Source organism: Gallus gallus, chromosome 2 (genome assembly GCF_016699485.2).
Source record: "Gallus gallus isolate bGalGal1 chromosome 2, bGalGal1.mat.broiler.GRCg7b, whole genome shotgun sequence".
NCBI classification, from domain to species: domain Eukaryota; kingdom Metazoa; phylum Chordata; class Aves; order Galliformes; family Phasianidae; genus Gallus; species Gallus gallus.
The window spans coordinates 84,747,222-84,762,652 of NC_052533.1; the positions used below are offsets into that span (position 1 = coordinate 84,747,222).

At 42.3% G+C, this 15,431-nt stretch overlaps 1 protein-coding gene across 11 annotated transcripts in view; it reads left to right on the forward strand.

The window, feature by feature from the left end:
• Positions 1–1,402: 1,402 nt before the first annotated feature.
• The window catches only part of LOC420965 (poly(rC) binding protein 2), a 489,700-nt gene continuing 475,671 nt past the window's right edge, over positions 1,403–15,431 (forward strand). For all 11 annotated transcript variants that reach the window (XM_025147773.3, XM_040695582.2, XM_040695566.2 and 8 more), the window contains exon 1: positions 1,403–1,746. The gene's annotated coding sequence lies outside the window, so the exon portion shown is untranslated. The remainder of the gene's footprint in view (positions 1,747–15,431) is intronic.

Here is a 15,431-nt window from a genome sequence, read left to right on the forward strand (position 1 = left end):
GCTGCTCATTTTGGTGATTCCCTTCCTCAGCATCAGTGTGCATCCTGGAGCAGATCCTTCTGCTATTTACTACACATGCTCCTGCTTATCTCAACGTAACAGTGCTGCCGAAGCACAGCTTGTGTACCAGTTGCACGTTGTGGATCCAACAGCTTGGCCCGCGTTTGCTCTCACCGCTTATGGGACAGCGCCAATTCAAAACCACAAGTCACAAACAGACGTGTTTGCATACCATTGTTAATAGCTCTGTGGATAGAAATAAAACACTCTTTAAGAGCCTGCTTGTTTCCCTGCCTTTAGATTCTCCATGTGCTTTTCCCATCGCTCTCAGTTTAGACCAAAAAAAACCCAAAAAAACTGTAGGAAGGTTTCTAAAGGTGTTGTATTTACATGCTCAAAAGCAACTTTTGCTGGATGCCTTTTTAGTTACAGATGTATTTCTGGAGATGATAAGATTGGTAAAAGCCTGCTTCTGTAGCATCTCAATGTTGGCTGGATTTGGCCAGCTGTTTCAGGCAGGTGTGATCCTCCGAGACCACAGAAGCATAGAAAGGTTTGGATTGGAAGGAATCTCTAAGATCATTCATTTCCAACCCCTCGCCACGGGCAGGGCTGCCACTCAGCAGATCAGAAGGCTCAGGGTCCCATCCATCCTGGCCCAGAATGTCTCCAGGGATGGGGCATCCACAGCTCCTCTGGGCAGCCTGTGCCAATGCCTCACCACCCTCTGAGTAAAGAATTGCAAGCAGCTTCCATTTGGATCGCACACCGACGCCGTTCCGCTGTTGCTCCCGAGTACCACGCTGCTTTATTAATGGAAGGCCGCGCACAGTTTCGCTACTTTTAATTAAAGTCCAGTTCTCAGTCCCCCGGCTCGCTGCTGCCGCTTTCCTCAACGATGTCGAGCGAAGCTTACGCGTCCTCAGCCCGTATAACGCCCACTGCCCACGCCCCGCTGCCAGCCCCGAGCTCCCGCGCCCCGCGTCCGGGGGGCTCCGCAACCCGCCGGGAAATCCCGGCTCCCGCCGCCGGCCCCGCTCTGTCCCCGCGGAGCCCCCGCCCGCGGGCGCGGCTCCGGCCGCTCCGCTCCGCCCCCGCGCCCGCGCCCCGTCCCCGGCCCCGGCCCGCAGAGGCGGGCGGCGGGGGGCGCCCGCGGGCGGCGGCGGGAGCGCGGGCGCGGGGGTGGCCGAGGAGCGACGGCGTCGGCGTGAACGCGGCTGCAGAGCCCCAGCCGGCAGCGGGAGCGGCAGCGGCAGCGGGAGCGCCGCGCCCGCCGCAGCCGCCGGAGCCGGGCGAGGAGCGAGCCCCGAGCCCCGGCCGCCCGCAGCCCCGCGGGGAGGCAGCCAGGGGCCCCCCGGCTACAGCGTGACCCCCGCCCCGCCGCCGCCTCCGCCCGCCCCCAGGAAGAGAAACAAAACAAAACCCCGGCACCGCCACGCTCTCCCTCCTGCTCCTCCTGGCATTCGGTGGCGGCTACCTTTTCGTGGTTTTTCTTTTTTTCTTTTTTTTTTTTTTTCTTTTTCTTCTTCTTCTTCTTCTTTTTTTTTTTCCTTGGGGATTCTCGTTTCTCCTGCCAGACTGACTTGCACCTTCTCGATAATTTCTCTTCCCCTCGTTTTTTATACTCTTCTCCCTGCTTCCAAACCCTGTGTCTGTGTGTTTCAGTACTATCACAACCTCTGCTAAAAATAGATCTTTTTATATACCCTTCCTCCTCTCTGACCCCATCCAACACCCCTTGTTAAGGTGAGTTGTGTCTTTTCATCACTTTTTCCTTGTGTGTTGTTTTTTTTTTTTTTTTGTTTTTGTTTTTGGTCTTCGCCTTTTTTGTTGTTGTTGTTGTTTTTCTTTCTTTCTTTCTTTCTTTTCTCCCTTCAAGGCAGGTTTCAGGGAGGAGGGGATGAGGAGGAGAGGATTTCACGGGGAGCCAGGCGTGCTGGCTGAGCCTTATTTCCCTTCTGCAGCCTCAGCATCCTCCCGGACTGCTCCCTTTATCCCGAGGATGTAGCTAGCTGATGGAAGTGGGGGACCACTCTTCTTTAGCACTGCATGCTTGGAAGCCACAGCAACACCAGGGGAGGAAAAAAAGGCAAAAAAAAAAAAAAAAAAAAAAAGGCAAAAACAAACCCAGAAAAACTGCTCTTTTTCTCCTTTGCCCCCTCCTGCCCTCCCCCCATTCCCTCCTCCTTTCTGCGTTTGGTTTTCTTTCTTTCTTTCTTTCTTTTTTTATTTGGTGTGTGTGTGTGAGCTTGATTTCCGTCTTTAAGCAATTTGCAGGGGACTTGCAAAGAATTGCATGTGATGTCGGGGGGAGAGTGTGAGCGTGCACGTGTGCCTGAGTGCGCGCCTGTGTGTGAAGTGCCTCTGTTATTTTGTGTTTCTGGGATGGGGAGGGATGAAGCTTCCCCACTGTACACAGAGCGGGCGGCACGGCAGAAGCTGTGTAGAGGAATGGGGCAGGGATGCAGAAAGCACAGAGCTCCCGGCAGAGTTCAGTGCCTCGTGCTCCAGGACATCTCCCTGTGGATCCTTAGAGCACCCGCGAAGCGCTGGCTCCCAGTGTTTCCTCCTCAGCAGGGCAGCGCCTGGAGAGGGAACTCCGGGGCTGAGGGAGCTGGGAGTGTTCCCGGTCCTCCGGCAGCCTCGGTGCTATTCCAGGGGAAAGGAGCGTTGTGATCAGAGCAAAGAGATCATCACTTGCCGTCACTTATTAGAATTGTTAAAGAAGGAGAGGCGAAGCGTTGTGGCTGTGGCCAGTCAGCAGCACCTCTGCAGCCAGGTTTACTTTCCAACCCCAAAGTTGTTTCAGGCTGTTTTCCCTTCCTCGGCTGCTCAGCTAACTGTTCCCATTGACAACAGAAATGTGTTCCTGCAGTAAACCCGTCTGTTGGAATCTGCTGGGGAGCAATCTATTATTCAGAGGCAATCAAGTAACTTATTTGTTTCATGGATTTTTTTTCCCCACTCTTTTAGTGTGCTTTCAACTCCATGTTTTACCTATGCGCATGAAGTGGGATGATATAGATTTTAGTTGCATTTTTACGATGAGTTGAGGCGTAACTTGCAGGGTGCCATTTGCAAAGTGTCACTTGATATAAAGCAAAATAACAGCCTCCTAGCTCTTTTTCAGGGATTTTTCCTATCTCTGTTGCTTGTTTCACAACAAGCGAGTGATTTTGGTAATGAACTTGGAAGGCAAACGGGCTGCACAGTGGTGCACATTTCCAAACCCTCAGAGCTCAAAAAGATGACACGTCTGACTGTGAAACTTGGGTGTGTTAGGAGATCTACTGGATCCAAACTGCATGAAAGAGCACCTTGTGTACCTAGTTTTCTAACAGGTTGGATCACTTTTGCATCTGAAAGTTGACAAATGAAATAAAAAGGTTGCTGTTAACTGTCTGGATACAGGAGCAGCTCTGTTCTCTGTCTAGTTAATGCAATCCCAGTACCGTCACTTTCCACACAATGCATAGATGATGTTCAACAAAAACGAGCAGTCACAGGATGGGTCTTACGCTCTCAAGACTCCCCATTTCTCCTTCTTGTTAGCCAACATTAAAATAATTTACACTAATTTGCCTTGGGATTTTCTTTCTGCTGGGACTGGCTGGTGTTGCGGGAACAGGAAGCGTGCTCCCAGTGAGTTGTGCCATTGTGAGTGCTGGCTAGCAGTGAGGGGAGGAACACCTGATGTGCTTTGCGTAGGGAAAGAGGAGAAAACAGCCCGGTGCAGCAGCTCCTTATATACATAAATAAGGGTGATGCACATTGGTTTGCCAGCCGCCGGTCTGCTGAATCCCAGCTACTGGCTAAACATTGTCTTGGTAAGCATTGTGATGTGATTTTTATTATTTGATAGAGTTTGCTGTCAAAATCACATGTGGCAGAGGAGACCTCACGTTCTGCTGACGACAGTCACGCCTGTTTGTTTAATCCAGAGGAGGGTGAGATACTCAAAACTCCTGCTGAAGTTACCAGCAGTTACGTGAAGACAGCAGTTGTCAGGATTTTTTACCTCAGTACAGCAGGATTTAGGATATTTCTAAAGGATACAATTGCCAACAGATCTGTAATGTGTCATTTTATTTAGGTTTTGCATTGGGTGCAATTAGTATTTGTTTAGGAAAATGCATTATTTTTGACACTAAAATGTGTTGGTAGATAGAAAACTTTTGCATTGTTTTCATCATGGGGTTTTTAGGGGAGTTCTCTTGGTACTAATTAGCTGTTGGTAGCAAATCAGCATTGGCTTCACACTAACTTCCTTATGTAGTGTTGATTAACTGCTGACATTGGATAAGGAAAACAAATGCATGGAATATTTCTTGGGAAAAAAAAAAAAAGACTGGGTAATGTGTTCCTTTATCATAACAACTGAAATACAAAAGGGCTTTCAGCTGGACACAATTTCTAAAGCAAGGTTAACATGGAGTTTGATCTGGTGGCTGTTCCCATTGATGTGAATGGCAGCACACCAACACTCAGATTTTTGTATCGTGTATGACCTGTGATGAAACTTGCCTTTAATTTATGTTTCAAGCCTTGGATAAAGCCTTGGATTCACCTCTGAAGCTTTTCTTGCTCTTGAAACATGCCCTATAAAAGTGTGAACTGCTATAAACAAAGTAATGGGAAGAGAGTTCAGAAGTCACTCTGACTTTGTGTAGTTTATTGTTATAAAATAACGTGGTGCTTGTCTCTACTGATTTGTTAGCCAACTATTTCCTTCCGTTATCACACTTTATTATTCTGCGGTGTCATCCTAAAATGCTTGGTCAAGAAGTTTCCATCACATGGATGCGGGACTTCCACAACTGAAAAGTGTGTTTGGTCCTGTCCTAACTCACAACTACCTCTTAGTTTCAGTAGCAATTCATTGCAGGACCAAGTTGCCATTACATTCAGAAATGCTTACTGAGGAAACTATTACTATGTTGCATTTTCTTTCTTTTATACCACAGATATGAAAACCACCACAGTATTGTTTAGGACTTTAAGGCGGGACGCTGTAGACTTATCTATGACCGTGGAGGCTACAATCACAGTATATGTTGAAAAGCAGTAGCATTTTCCATCTCAAAGCAAAGTATTCTATTTTTCTCTGTAAGTGCCACCAGCTTCACTTAAGTGGTACTATGTATGTGTTTCAAACTGAGTATTTGTAATTTTAAGACGTTTAAACGAATGAGGTTACTTTATGCAAACCTGATTTTTTATTTGCATTTTGTCTGCTGGAAATACAGTTTTCATAATAAACTAATACATATGTATATATATTTTTGTGCTGCACTTGCTTGCACATGGAAGAAAATTAGTATTGTACTCTTGGGAGCTGTGCGTAACTGAAGCATCAAGTGCGGATCAGCGCTACCTTCAGCTTTGTTCCCAGCCTTGGTGGATGTGGATGAGTGTCAGTGATGACAAGCACCGGTGCATGGCAGGGAGGGGAAGAAGCTGACTCTTAGAGAAACCAGAGAGTTTAACCCTGGTTCTGGAATAGCTGTATCCTCCAGGGCTAAGGAGCAAGTGGCTTCCTCATCCTTAGCAGCAGTGAAACTCCTGTCTCAGTTTGCATTCCGTGATCTGCTTGTTTTTTCCTCTGTACTAGAGTAGATATGGAAGGTTTAATTACAGTGTAGTAGAGCTAGTGCAGCTCTCTGGTTCTCTGATGACAACTATTTGCAGGAGGTCACTGGAAAGTAATTGTGGAGACATGGCTCCAGAGACAACGTTTCATCTTTGTAGTTTTAATTTACACCAGTTTTCCATGTATTTGTATATCACTGTTGTACCTTACTTGCTTTCTGTGAAGAAAGTGTTTTCAGGAGGGCAGAAAATAATAATACTGTTTCCCTTTGCGAATAACAGAATATAACAGCTCCTCCCATTTGCTCAGCCCCAACCAGATGAAGGACAGCAAAAAATTTGACATGACTATGAAATTTCATACTTAATGGCAGGAACCACATTTTTAAGCGTAATCCAAAGGGAATGATCCTTTCAAAATGACACTGTGTTAGCAAGTCCCCATGACCAGTGTTGACCTCTTTGTGGCAGCCCAATGATTTCCTGGATGAGGCAGGATGTGATCAGTTTCTCCAATAGGGACCACTGTTGTGGCTATCCCAGCTGTATGTTGGGATATGTCTATGTTGACAACTGGAGTGGCTGTCCCAACACTGCAGTGGGACCAGTAACAAAATGTAAACTTTGTTTATAGGCCAAAATACATAACGCAATCTTGATTTCCACTGATGAACAGTGCCTCTCATAGGATTCATGAATCCAAGCGTTTAATCTGTTTACCTTGCAACATCTGTGACTTTCTCATCTATGTGGCCAATATATTTACATACTGTGGGAAGTTTATAGACTATAAGGTAGAAAAAAGGTTTATCTTCTGTAAATGAAAGATAAAATTCTTACTTTTTTCTTGCTTTGGGGGAGGGTGTTTGTCTCTTGACTACACCTCATTTGATTAACATCCATCCCTTAGTCTGCTTAAAAATAGTTGCTAGAAAGGTTTGCTATTATTAATTTTAAACCGTCTTTTCTGTGTGCTTTTAAAAAACAAGTTCCGTTTCGTAATGAAGTTTTAGAGTAGGCCGCTGAGGTATGATGAGAACTCAATCCCCTTAATGACTGGTTGTTAGCATGCTTTGATTAGTATAAATGACATATATAGAGACAAGGCCTTTTTAAAACTTACTAGCACTTTGCATACAACAGTGTCTTTTATAATGACTCATCTGGAGCTCCCATAGGGATCTCTTTTTTTGATCTGCAGTGAAAGTACAAAAATTTTGAGCAAATTAAAGCAGTTGGATTGAAATCCAGTAGAATAAAATAGCCATTACAGTTCGGTTCCCTTATCTGTCCTACGATTGCCATCTTTTCATCTGTGTAAGTTCAGTGTAGATCATGTCTATAAGCCATCCATACAAGTTTGGGGCAGCACCTTTAGATCGTGATGGCTGCTTCAGTAATCCAGATGGAGATACACCAATACTTCATGTCAATATGTTGAATGGCAGGGAGCATCAGCTGGGAAATAAATAGGGCCCTGAGGTGGGCTCAGAAAACCTCTGAGGAAAAGAAACAAAAAAAAAATCTGTCTTTCTTTGAGAGAAATCAGCACATGGCCATAGAGTATTTCTAAACTTCCTTGACATTAAGGGCTGTTCTTATATATGACAGAATCTCAACTGCACTGTGACAATGCATGATCCTAATGAAATGCATCTAACCTAGTAGAGACTGTCTTCACAAGAGCAGTAAGGGAGAACTTTACAACTGTAATACTTGTATTTAGACAGGAATGTGTATGGTCCCTGCTCCTGTTATAATATCAGTGGACAGGTGTGTCCTGTATTATTTGTGTAACTTTTGAAAAGGTTTATACATCTTAGCTTAAATAATGAATGGAGGAGTAGATTTACTCTAGAAAAAATATGGAAATTCAAAATTAGAGCTCATCTTTAGCTTAACCATTGCCAAAGTATGGTCTATGGTTTGGGAGCTCTTGTTGTAGCCTCAACAAACCTCTCCTTAACTGCCACTCTGTATAGATGGATTATGTAAAATGGATGGATGTAAGAAGGATGGATGTAAAATGGATTAGTATAGTTAAGGCTGAATGCAGCGGTTCCCGGTCATATGAAACAGTTCCTCAGTTTCAGTGCTTCCATAAGTGAGAGACTCTGGAAACAGGCTCACAGAACAGTGACACCATGGAAAGTGTGAAGTGTCGCCATTATTATTACCTCAGAGAAGCTTTTCTTGTATGAGATGCACCTGTTCCAAGAACCCTGCACAGGCTAACATTCCTTGGCAATATTACTGAATTTCAGCAGTGTCTCACTGTTCAGTTAATGTGGCAGTATGAAATAAATTGAACGTACTGTCCAAAAATCCAGTCTAAAGAAAGAACATGTTAGTTATAAGAACATTCTAAGAGTATTACCTGTACATGACTGCACATTTAGAGCTTTAGCTGTAGGTTTCCCAATGTCCACCTATATGCAAGATTTTTTTTTTCTTTATTTGTGTTTTCACCTGGTAAAAAAAATACTTTGTGAAATCTAAAAGGAGATGAATACTTCATACGTAATACTTCCCAGATCTCAGATGTTACAGACATCAACTAATTAGTCATCACAGCAAACCCCATTGGGTTTTGTACTACCTATGTAAAATTTTAAGCAGCAATAAAAACAAAATGTGAGGAAACAGGAGAATCTATCGTAGAAGCGTAGAATATCCTGAGTTGGAAGGGACCCATAAGGATCATCAAGTCCAATTCCTGGCTCCACACAGGACCACTCAAAAATCAGACCATATGTCTGAGAGCATTGTGCAGATGCTTCTTGAATTCTAGCAGGCTCTGTCCCATGACCTTTTGTAGTTAGTTTTCAGGAGTAGTTGTGATGTGTAGACTAGGGAAGAAGTGTGGATTTGAGTGTTCTCAGCCATCAGGTTAGTTTTCAGGCTTTTTACCCTTTTTTTAGTGGGGATCAGCTCCTTCATGAGCATTCTGGGGATAAGGGTTGGCAGAGACTCGCTGCCTGGCAATGTAGAAGAACCTGGGAAGGGGAGGATTTTGCAATTTCTTCTTTCTGGAAGTAAAATTTGCAATGCCATATGGATAATAGGGGATCATCCACTCCTCTGAGATCTTTCCTGTGCGTATTTCAAAGACAAGCTCAGGCTAGATCTTCAAGGCCAAAATCTAAACAGCAACTTCTGATTTGCAAGCACATACAGATTTTGCTTCTGTCTAGTGAGAAGGGGCTGTACACTTTACTTGAAGTATAATTTCATCATCAGCTTGAGTTCACAGAATCAGAATCATAGAGTGGCTTGAGTTGGAAGGGACCTCGGGGATCATCAAGCTCCAACCGCCCTGCTGCAGGCAGGGCCACCAACCTCCATATCTAATACTAGACCAGGCTGCCCAGGGCCCCATCCAAACTGGCCTTGAACACCTGATCTGAATTCTTGCTACTGCTGGAAAGGGAGTCTTGCATATTCTTCATTTCCGCCCCTGAATGATACTCTGAAAAATGAATCCAGGTCAACGCTTCAGTCCAGCTGACTAACTGCTCATATCAACGTGCAATTCCCTCAGGACAAAGGACTGGGGGACATGAGGATGAGCAGCATAATATTGATTGAGGTTGGTCACAAAACTGTGTTCTTGATCTGAAAGTCCTGATGAGATTCAGAGTTGGAAATGATTTAGAAGGGAGTCTGGTTAGGGTAACAGTGGTAAAATGTTTCACTTTTCTCTTGGAAAAAAAAAAATTGTGGAAAAATAAAAAGGAAATCATAATAAAGTACCATCATAGAAGAACAGCAAGATATTAGATTTTTTTTTTTTTTGTAATAAATGAAATAAAAAAGTACTTAGAGAGATCTTATTGGCTACCATTTTTATGAAATTTTAAATATTAAATGGGACAATTGGATTATGCACAAATACACACGCAGTCACACTATGGATTCCCCTTTTTGAAGGAAAGAGTTGAAAAAGAATAGCATCCAGAGCTGTAAGAAATAAGATGCTGACGGATGATGCCATGCTGTCTAGACTAGAATAAAAAATGCACGGTAAAAAACTTAGCTAACTTGTTTAAATAAAATATTTTAAAATTCCAAGAAATCACAAGTGCTAGTTGATGATCTTAGATTTTACTTTGATCATCTTTTGAGAGTTCTGGTGTCTTTTCATAACATTTTTAAAATGCTACTTTTTCTCCCTTTAAGTATACCTATGGAGAATTGCATACTCATAGGAAGATAGGACTGATTCTTTTGGGCTATCTAGTTCAATCTCTTGCTCTTACAGCCAAGATATCACATAATTCCTTTCATGTACAGATCAGACTCTTCCTTACAACTATTTAGGGATTATTTAGTTCCTGTACTACCATTTGGAGGCTTTTTCAGACCTCTGGTTTCATTTCTCTTTAAATATGTCTGTAGCCTGCTTATAATACTTTGTTCTCAGTCTAATCTTGTACTTCAGCTTCAGTGGTGTTTTCTGCACTATGCTACTACCTCAAAGCATAGAGCAGTCCTGCTCCTTAAAAAACAAAAATTCTTGCATGACAGAGTTCATTTCTGGTTACGAGTCTTAAATTATTGTGGAAGATAGATAACGGTGTGAAGATAGACACAAGAGGGTTTTCATTGTACTCCTAGTTCACACCATGAGTTCATTCCTAGCAGTCTTTGGTATTGACCTTCAGAGTGTGATGTGTCAGGCGTTTAACTCACATTTTTCCTTCAGGGTAGGTTTTGTCTTCAGGTGCATCGTGCTCTACAGGGTTTTTGCAGACTCATTTCCATTTGGCTTGCTTCTGTTTTCTTACTATAAATAGTTTTAGTAAGGCAGAAGCAACCTTTGTTTATAGTTTGAATAAATCCTGTTTGTCTGTTGGATTAAATTTCAGTTGCTGAAAGTGGATGCTTTGACAGTTAAACAGATCCAGTATTTTAAACGTTCATCTTACAAATGGGAGGTAGCCATTATGCTCTAAGCAGAATCATTTTTGAATCAGACTGCCCAACAGTCTTAATCAAGAATGCCTTGTATTTCATGTGGATTTACTCTTTGTAATTCGTTTGGGAAGCCTGGAAATTAGTATAGTAAGTTTTGATTCTGGACTCATTTCCTAATTTTAAAGTTACTGGGAAAAGGAGTGTGTACATTTTGTTTCCATTTCCTGAAGTGTAATGTAAACAGAAGATGGCAAGTGTAAGTGGATGACCTTTTTAGATCTCAAGAATTTAATTGAAATGGTTTTATTTTGAAAAGTGAAGGGCATTAGTTCTTAATATTTTCAGTTTGCTCTTTGTTTTATTTTCTCCAAAACAAAGAAGTCATGATACTGAAGCTTTTAAATAATTTGCAACTTTAAAGTCATTTCCCTAATTCATAAAGCATTTCACGGATGAGGGTGAATACTCTCTAATTAGATTTATATGACTATGGATGTCTTTATCAAGTTCAAGTATGTAAACCGTTGTATACGTTACTGAGCTATATAAGTAGATTGGTATTCTCTTTGTCATTAAAATAAAATAAAAACAACAACAAAAAACCTACCAACATCTTACTACAAGGGCTGCTCCAGAAGTAATGCCTCCCATTTTATTATGTTGGCCCATGACATCACTGGCAGATGGTGGTGGTGCTGCAGTAGAGGTTGAACCTTCCCGCCCGTGATGGGTTATATTTGTTGCTGTGCGACAGGTGGCAGCAGAGGGTCAGTTTGACAAAATGGCATGTGACATGGAAGTGTGTGGGAAACACACACTCCATACATAAAAAGGTGCACCTGTTGAAATTCGTTGATGCATACTGAACACTGATGGAGACCAAATGTGCTCACATTCACCAAACAGTGAGGAAGTGGGTGGTGCATTTCAGCAGTGGCAACAGTGACAATGGGTCACCTCTGCTGTGCAGATTTTTATGAGCTCTTGTTCATTGCTGGCAAGGAAAGCATATCTAGTGGTGGTGACTATGTTGAAAAAGAGTGTTTTGTAGCTGAGAATTTTCTCTATTGAATAGTGTTACTGTGTTCTTCATACCGGTTGTAGTTTCCCTGGAAATAAATAGGAGGCATTACTTTTGGAGCAGCCTATTTCTATTCCTTGTCATTAGTATTCTGTCACCTTGATTCATAAAAGACATAGTTCTGTTATTTACTAAATATGGAAAACTATTTACTGTAATATTTATAAATGCTGCAACAATACTAGAATAAGCAATGTTTAAAACTCAGTGAAGTCCTGCAATGAAAGCAGCAGCTGGAACTGTAACTCATATGAGCTGCCCAGCACCAGATGCTCCCTCCTTTCTGCTTTCCCCTGTGCCCATTCATGTTTGCCTTGCTGGCAGAATGACTTTAGGCATCTTATCTGCAAGGTCTTAGTCAATTAGTAATGAGCTACCTTTCCTCCTGGTGTAGATGTCCTCTTCATCGAAAAGGATCTTGTCACAGCAGTAAGATTTATGTATACCTATGCAGGTAAATAACTTCACTCACTGGATTTGTCCCATTTAACCTAATGGGGCTGCAGTTTCTCATTTGAGTAGGAGTATGCTCTGAGTCATACCAGTCCTGCAGACCTGGGCGTGGAAGGGATTCAAGATCAGTGTTGGGGAATAAATTGTCAGCATGTGCCTGCAGAACAGTTGGACTCAGAAGGATGTAGCCTGGTGTCCTTTGCAGTGCCTCTGTTCAGAAAATTGGAATAATTTGGATTAAAAAATGAACTGTTAATCTGGCCGATATTTCACAACATTGTGTGGTCTGTTTTCCTAGGATAGTTTTTGAATTTTATTTTATTTTCCCCACATGCTGTTACTATGGTAAGAATCGGCACGTAGGAACAACAACAGAAAAAAAACAACAACAGTAAGAGCAAAGCAAAACAACACTTGGGAAATATGACAAAAACACTGTGAGATCTTTGCGTTTTCTAGGACAGCATAGAGCCTGTCTGGAGTCTTGAATGAGGTCCTGTCAGAAGAATTTGAAAACTGTGGTCAGTATCTCTCTGGTTGTTCATGCACTACTTTTTCAAGGCTTGCAAAATAACTCTAGAAAGTCAACTTGTTTATTAATAAGTTTATAATGACTACAGAGGAATTCTCACCTCCTTTAGAAAGTTTTAGGTGCTCCATAGATCAGGATGAAACTTATGAAGGAATCAAAGTCAGAGCAAGATGTTCTGGGTAAATTGTAATGGAGCTCAGAAAATAAAATGAGAGAATTCCTGCTTTTGGGTGGGGGTGTACTGAGGTGATGTAGCCCAAGGTTTACTCAGTTTGAATATCAGGTTTCAGTATTATTGGAACAGGCTGACCAAGGAGGTGGTGGTCACCATCCCTGGAGGTGTTCAAGAAACATGTGAAAGTGGCATTGAGGGACATAGTTTAGTGGGCATGGTGGAGTTGGGTTGCTGGTTGGACTGGATCAGGCACATCCAACCCACGGCTTGCAGGCTGTATGTGACCCAAGACAGCTGTCACTGCAGCATGCCACCTGCTGTGTGCCATCATGGCAGCTGCTCTTCCCCGCTGAACCACCTGGCCTGACCCAGGTGCACAGTCATCACTCAGCACAACTAAACATTGTTGAGCTACTAACCTTGTCTGGGATGAAACCAGGGCATGGGGAGGGCATGATGCAGTGCTGTTATGTTATATTATGGTAAATAAGTTTATGGATTTTGATACATTGGCTAAACACAGTCCTTTGAACAGTGAAAATTATGCAATCCTGCTATCCATTTTGATAAAGGAATTTAAGACTAGGTTTCAAGATGGCAAAAAAAATCATCAATGTTTTGTTTTATTTGCAACTCCATTTTCAGTCAACATAAATACATTACCTGACAGTTTTTAAATGAAACATATAGGGCTGCAATCCAAAATTTGATCATGTTTCTTTATCAGATTTATAAGCCCTATCTTAACAGAGAGAAATATCCCTCACTTCACAATCATGCCTTATTCATGTCACCACTTTTTGGTCATACGTGCATTTGTGAACAACTATTTTCAAGGATGAAGCACAGGAAGAGTAAAATTTCACCAAAAATCTCTGATGAATGCCTTGGGAACTCACTATGAATTGCAACCACTGCCATCAAACCAGACAGAGACATCAGTTTAACAAAAACAAGGTCACGTATCCCAATAGTTTAATGGGTTTTTTTTTTTTGCTTTTTTTTTTTTTTTTGGTATGTTTTAATAAAAACAACAACAACAACGAAACATTAAAAATTAAAATAAGTTTTGTTATGTTAACTATGTTATGTATTTTATCAGTACTACTCTGAAAGCAATGCCTCCTATTTTATGATGTTGGCCCACAACATCAGAGGTGGATGTTGGTGGTATGACAGTAGAGGTTGAACCTTCCTACCAATATTCTGTTACGTTTTGTTGCTGTGTGACAGATGGCAGCAGAGGGACAGTCTAATAAAATTATGTCTGACATGGAAGTGCATACGAAGCACAGATATGTTGCTGAATTCCTCCATGTGGAAGAAAATGCATCCATTGACATTAATCAACACTTGTGAACATGTAGAGAGAACAAACAGTGGAGGTGAGTGCAGTGAGGTGGTGAGTTTCAGCAGTGGCAACAGCAACAGTGGGTCACCTCCGCTGGTGCAGAGATTTGCAAATGTGTCATGGAGGCTCATATTTGTCACTTGTAAAAATGCATAGTTAATGGTGGTGGCTGTATTGAAGAGTATTGTTTTGTAGCTGAGAATTCACTCCTGCCTGCTAGCGTAAGTGCTTTCACATTGTATGAAAACAGTTGAGATCAATAATAATGAGAGTGAGGAAGCAATGGGATCATCTGGCTGAAAATGTAGGCCTCTTGGAAAATCCGTTCATAATATCCTTCTGTCCCTAACTTCTGTTGATATTAAAAACGATTTTATTCCCAGGACTTCTTTGAAAATCCTGCGTACCTTCTGTCATTGTGGGTTTTAGGTGTGGTTATTTTACACCAGTACACAGAATAACTGTTATTTTCAGACTCTTCTACTAGAAGGCTTATGACAGCCTGCTTCTTGCCTCCTTCTTCTTGTCTAGATTAACTTTTGTATCCAATCACCATTATGCTCCAAAATTTGCCATAGGGCTGAAGAGTTCAAAATACAATCTATTTAGGTTGCTCCAAAAGTAAAGTTTTCTGTTTATTTCCACATAAACTACAACAGATACAAAGAACACAATAACACTACTTGATTGAGTAAATACTTAGTTACAAAACATTCTTTTTCAAGGTGGTCTCCAAGTAGCAGAAGTGTAAGATACAGCTTGAAACAGTGATTGAGCACCTGGTGGGAAGGCAGGGCCAATCCAGGGGAGCTCAGGTGCTTGCAGTGCACCTGAGTGAATGGAAGGGGTTGAGCCAGGGTCCAACCCTTTACAGACCTCATTTAAGGGTTGGCAGTGGAAGCAAAGTTTTTTGTTGTTGTTTGGTTTTTTCGCTGGAGGTCCCTGCATACTTGAAGGTAAAGGTAAGCAGATTCTTTCCTTTATTTCTGTGCCTATGGCTGTTGCATTTGAGGAAATTCTAACTTGCTGTAGCCTGGTACCTTGCTGCTCTGCTGTTATTGCTGCGCTTTCCATCACGTTACGCACCCCCCATTAGCTATGCTTTTTTTGCCAGCAGTGAACAAGGACCTGCATGTTGCACTTTTAACAGTTTACGTAGCTGTCAAGAATGCAGCTTGTCTTCTACATCACTGTTGCTATTGCTGAAATGCACCAACCACTGCCTTACTATGCTCACATCTACTGTTTGTTCTGTCTAAATGTTCAGCAGTGCATGTGAATGTCAGAGGGTGTCACTTTTTTCACTTGAAGAAATTCACTGGCACACCTTTGC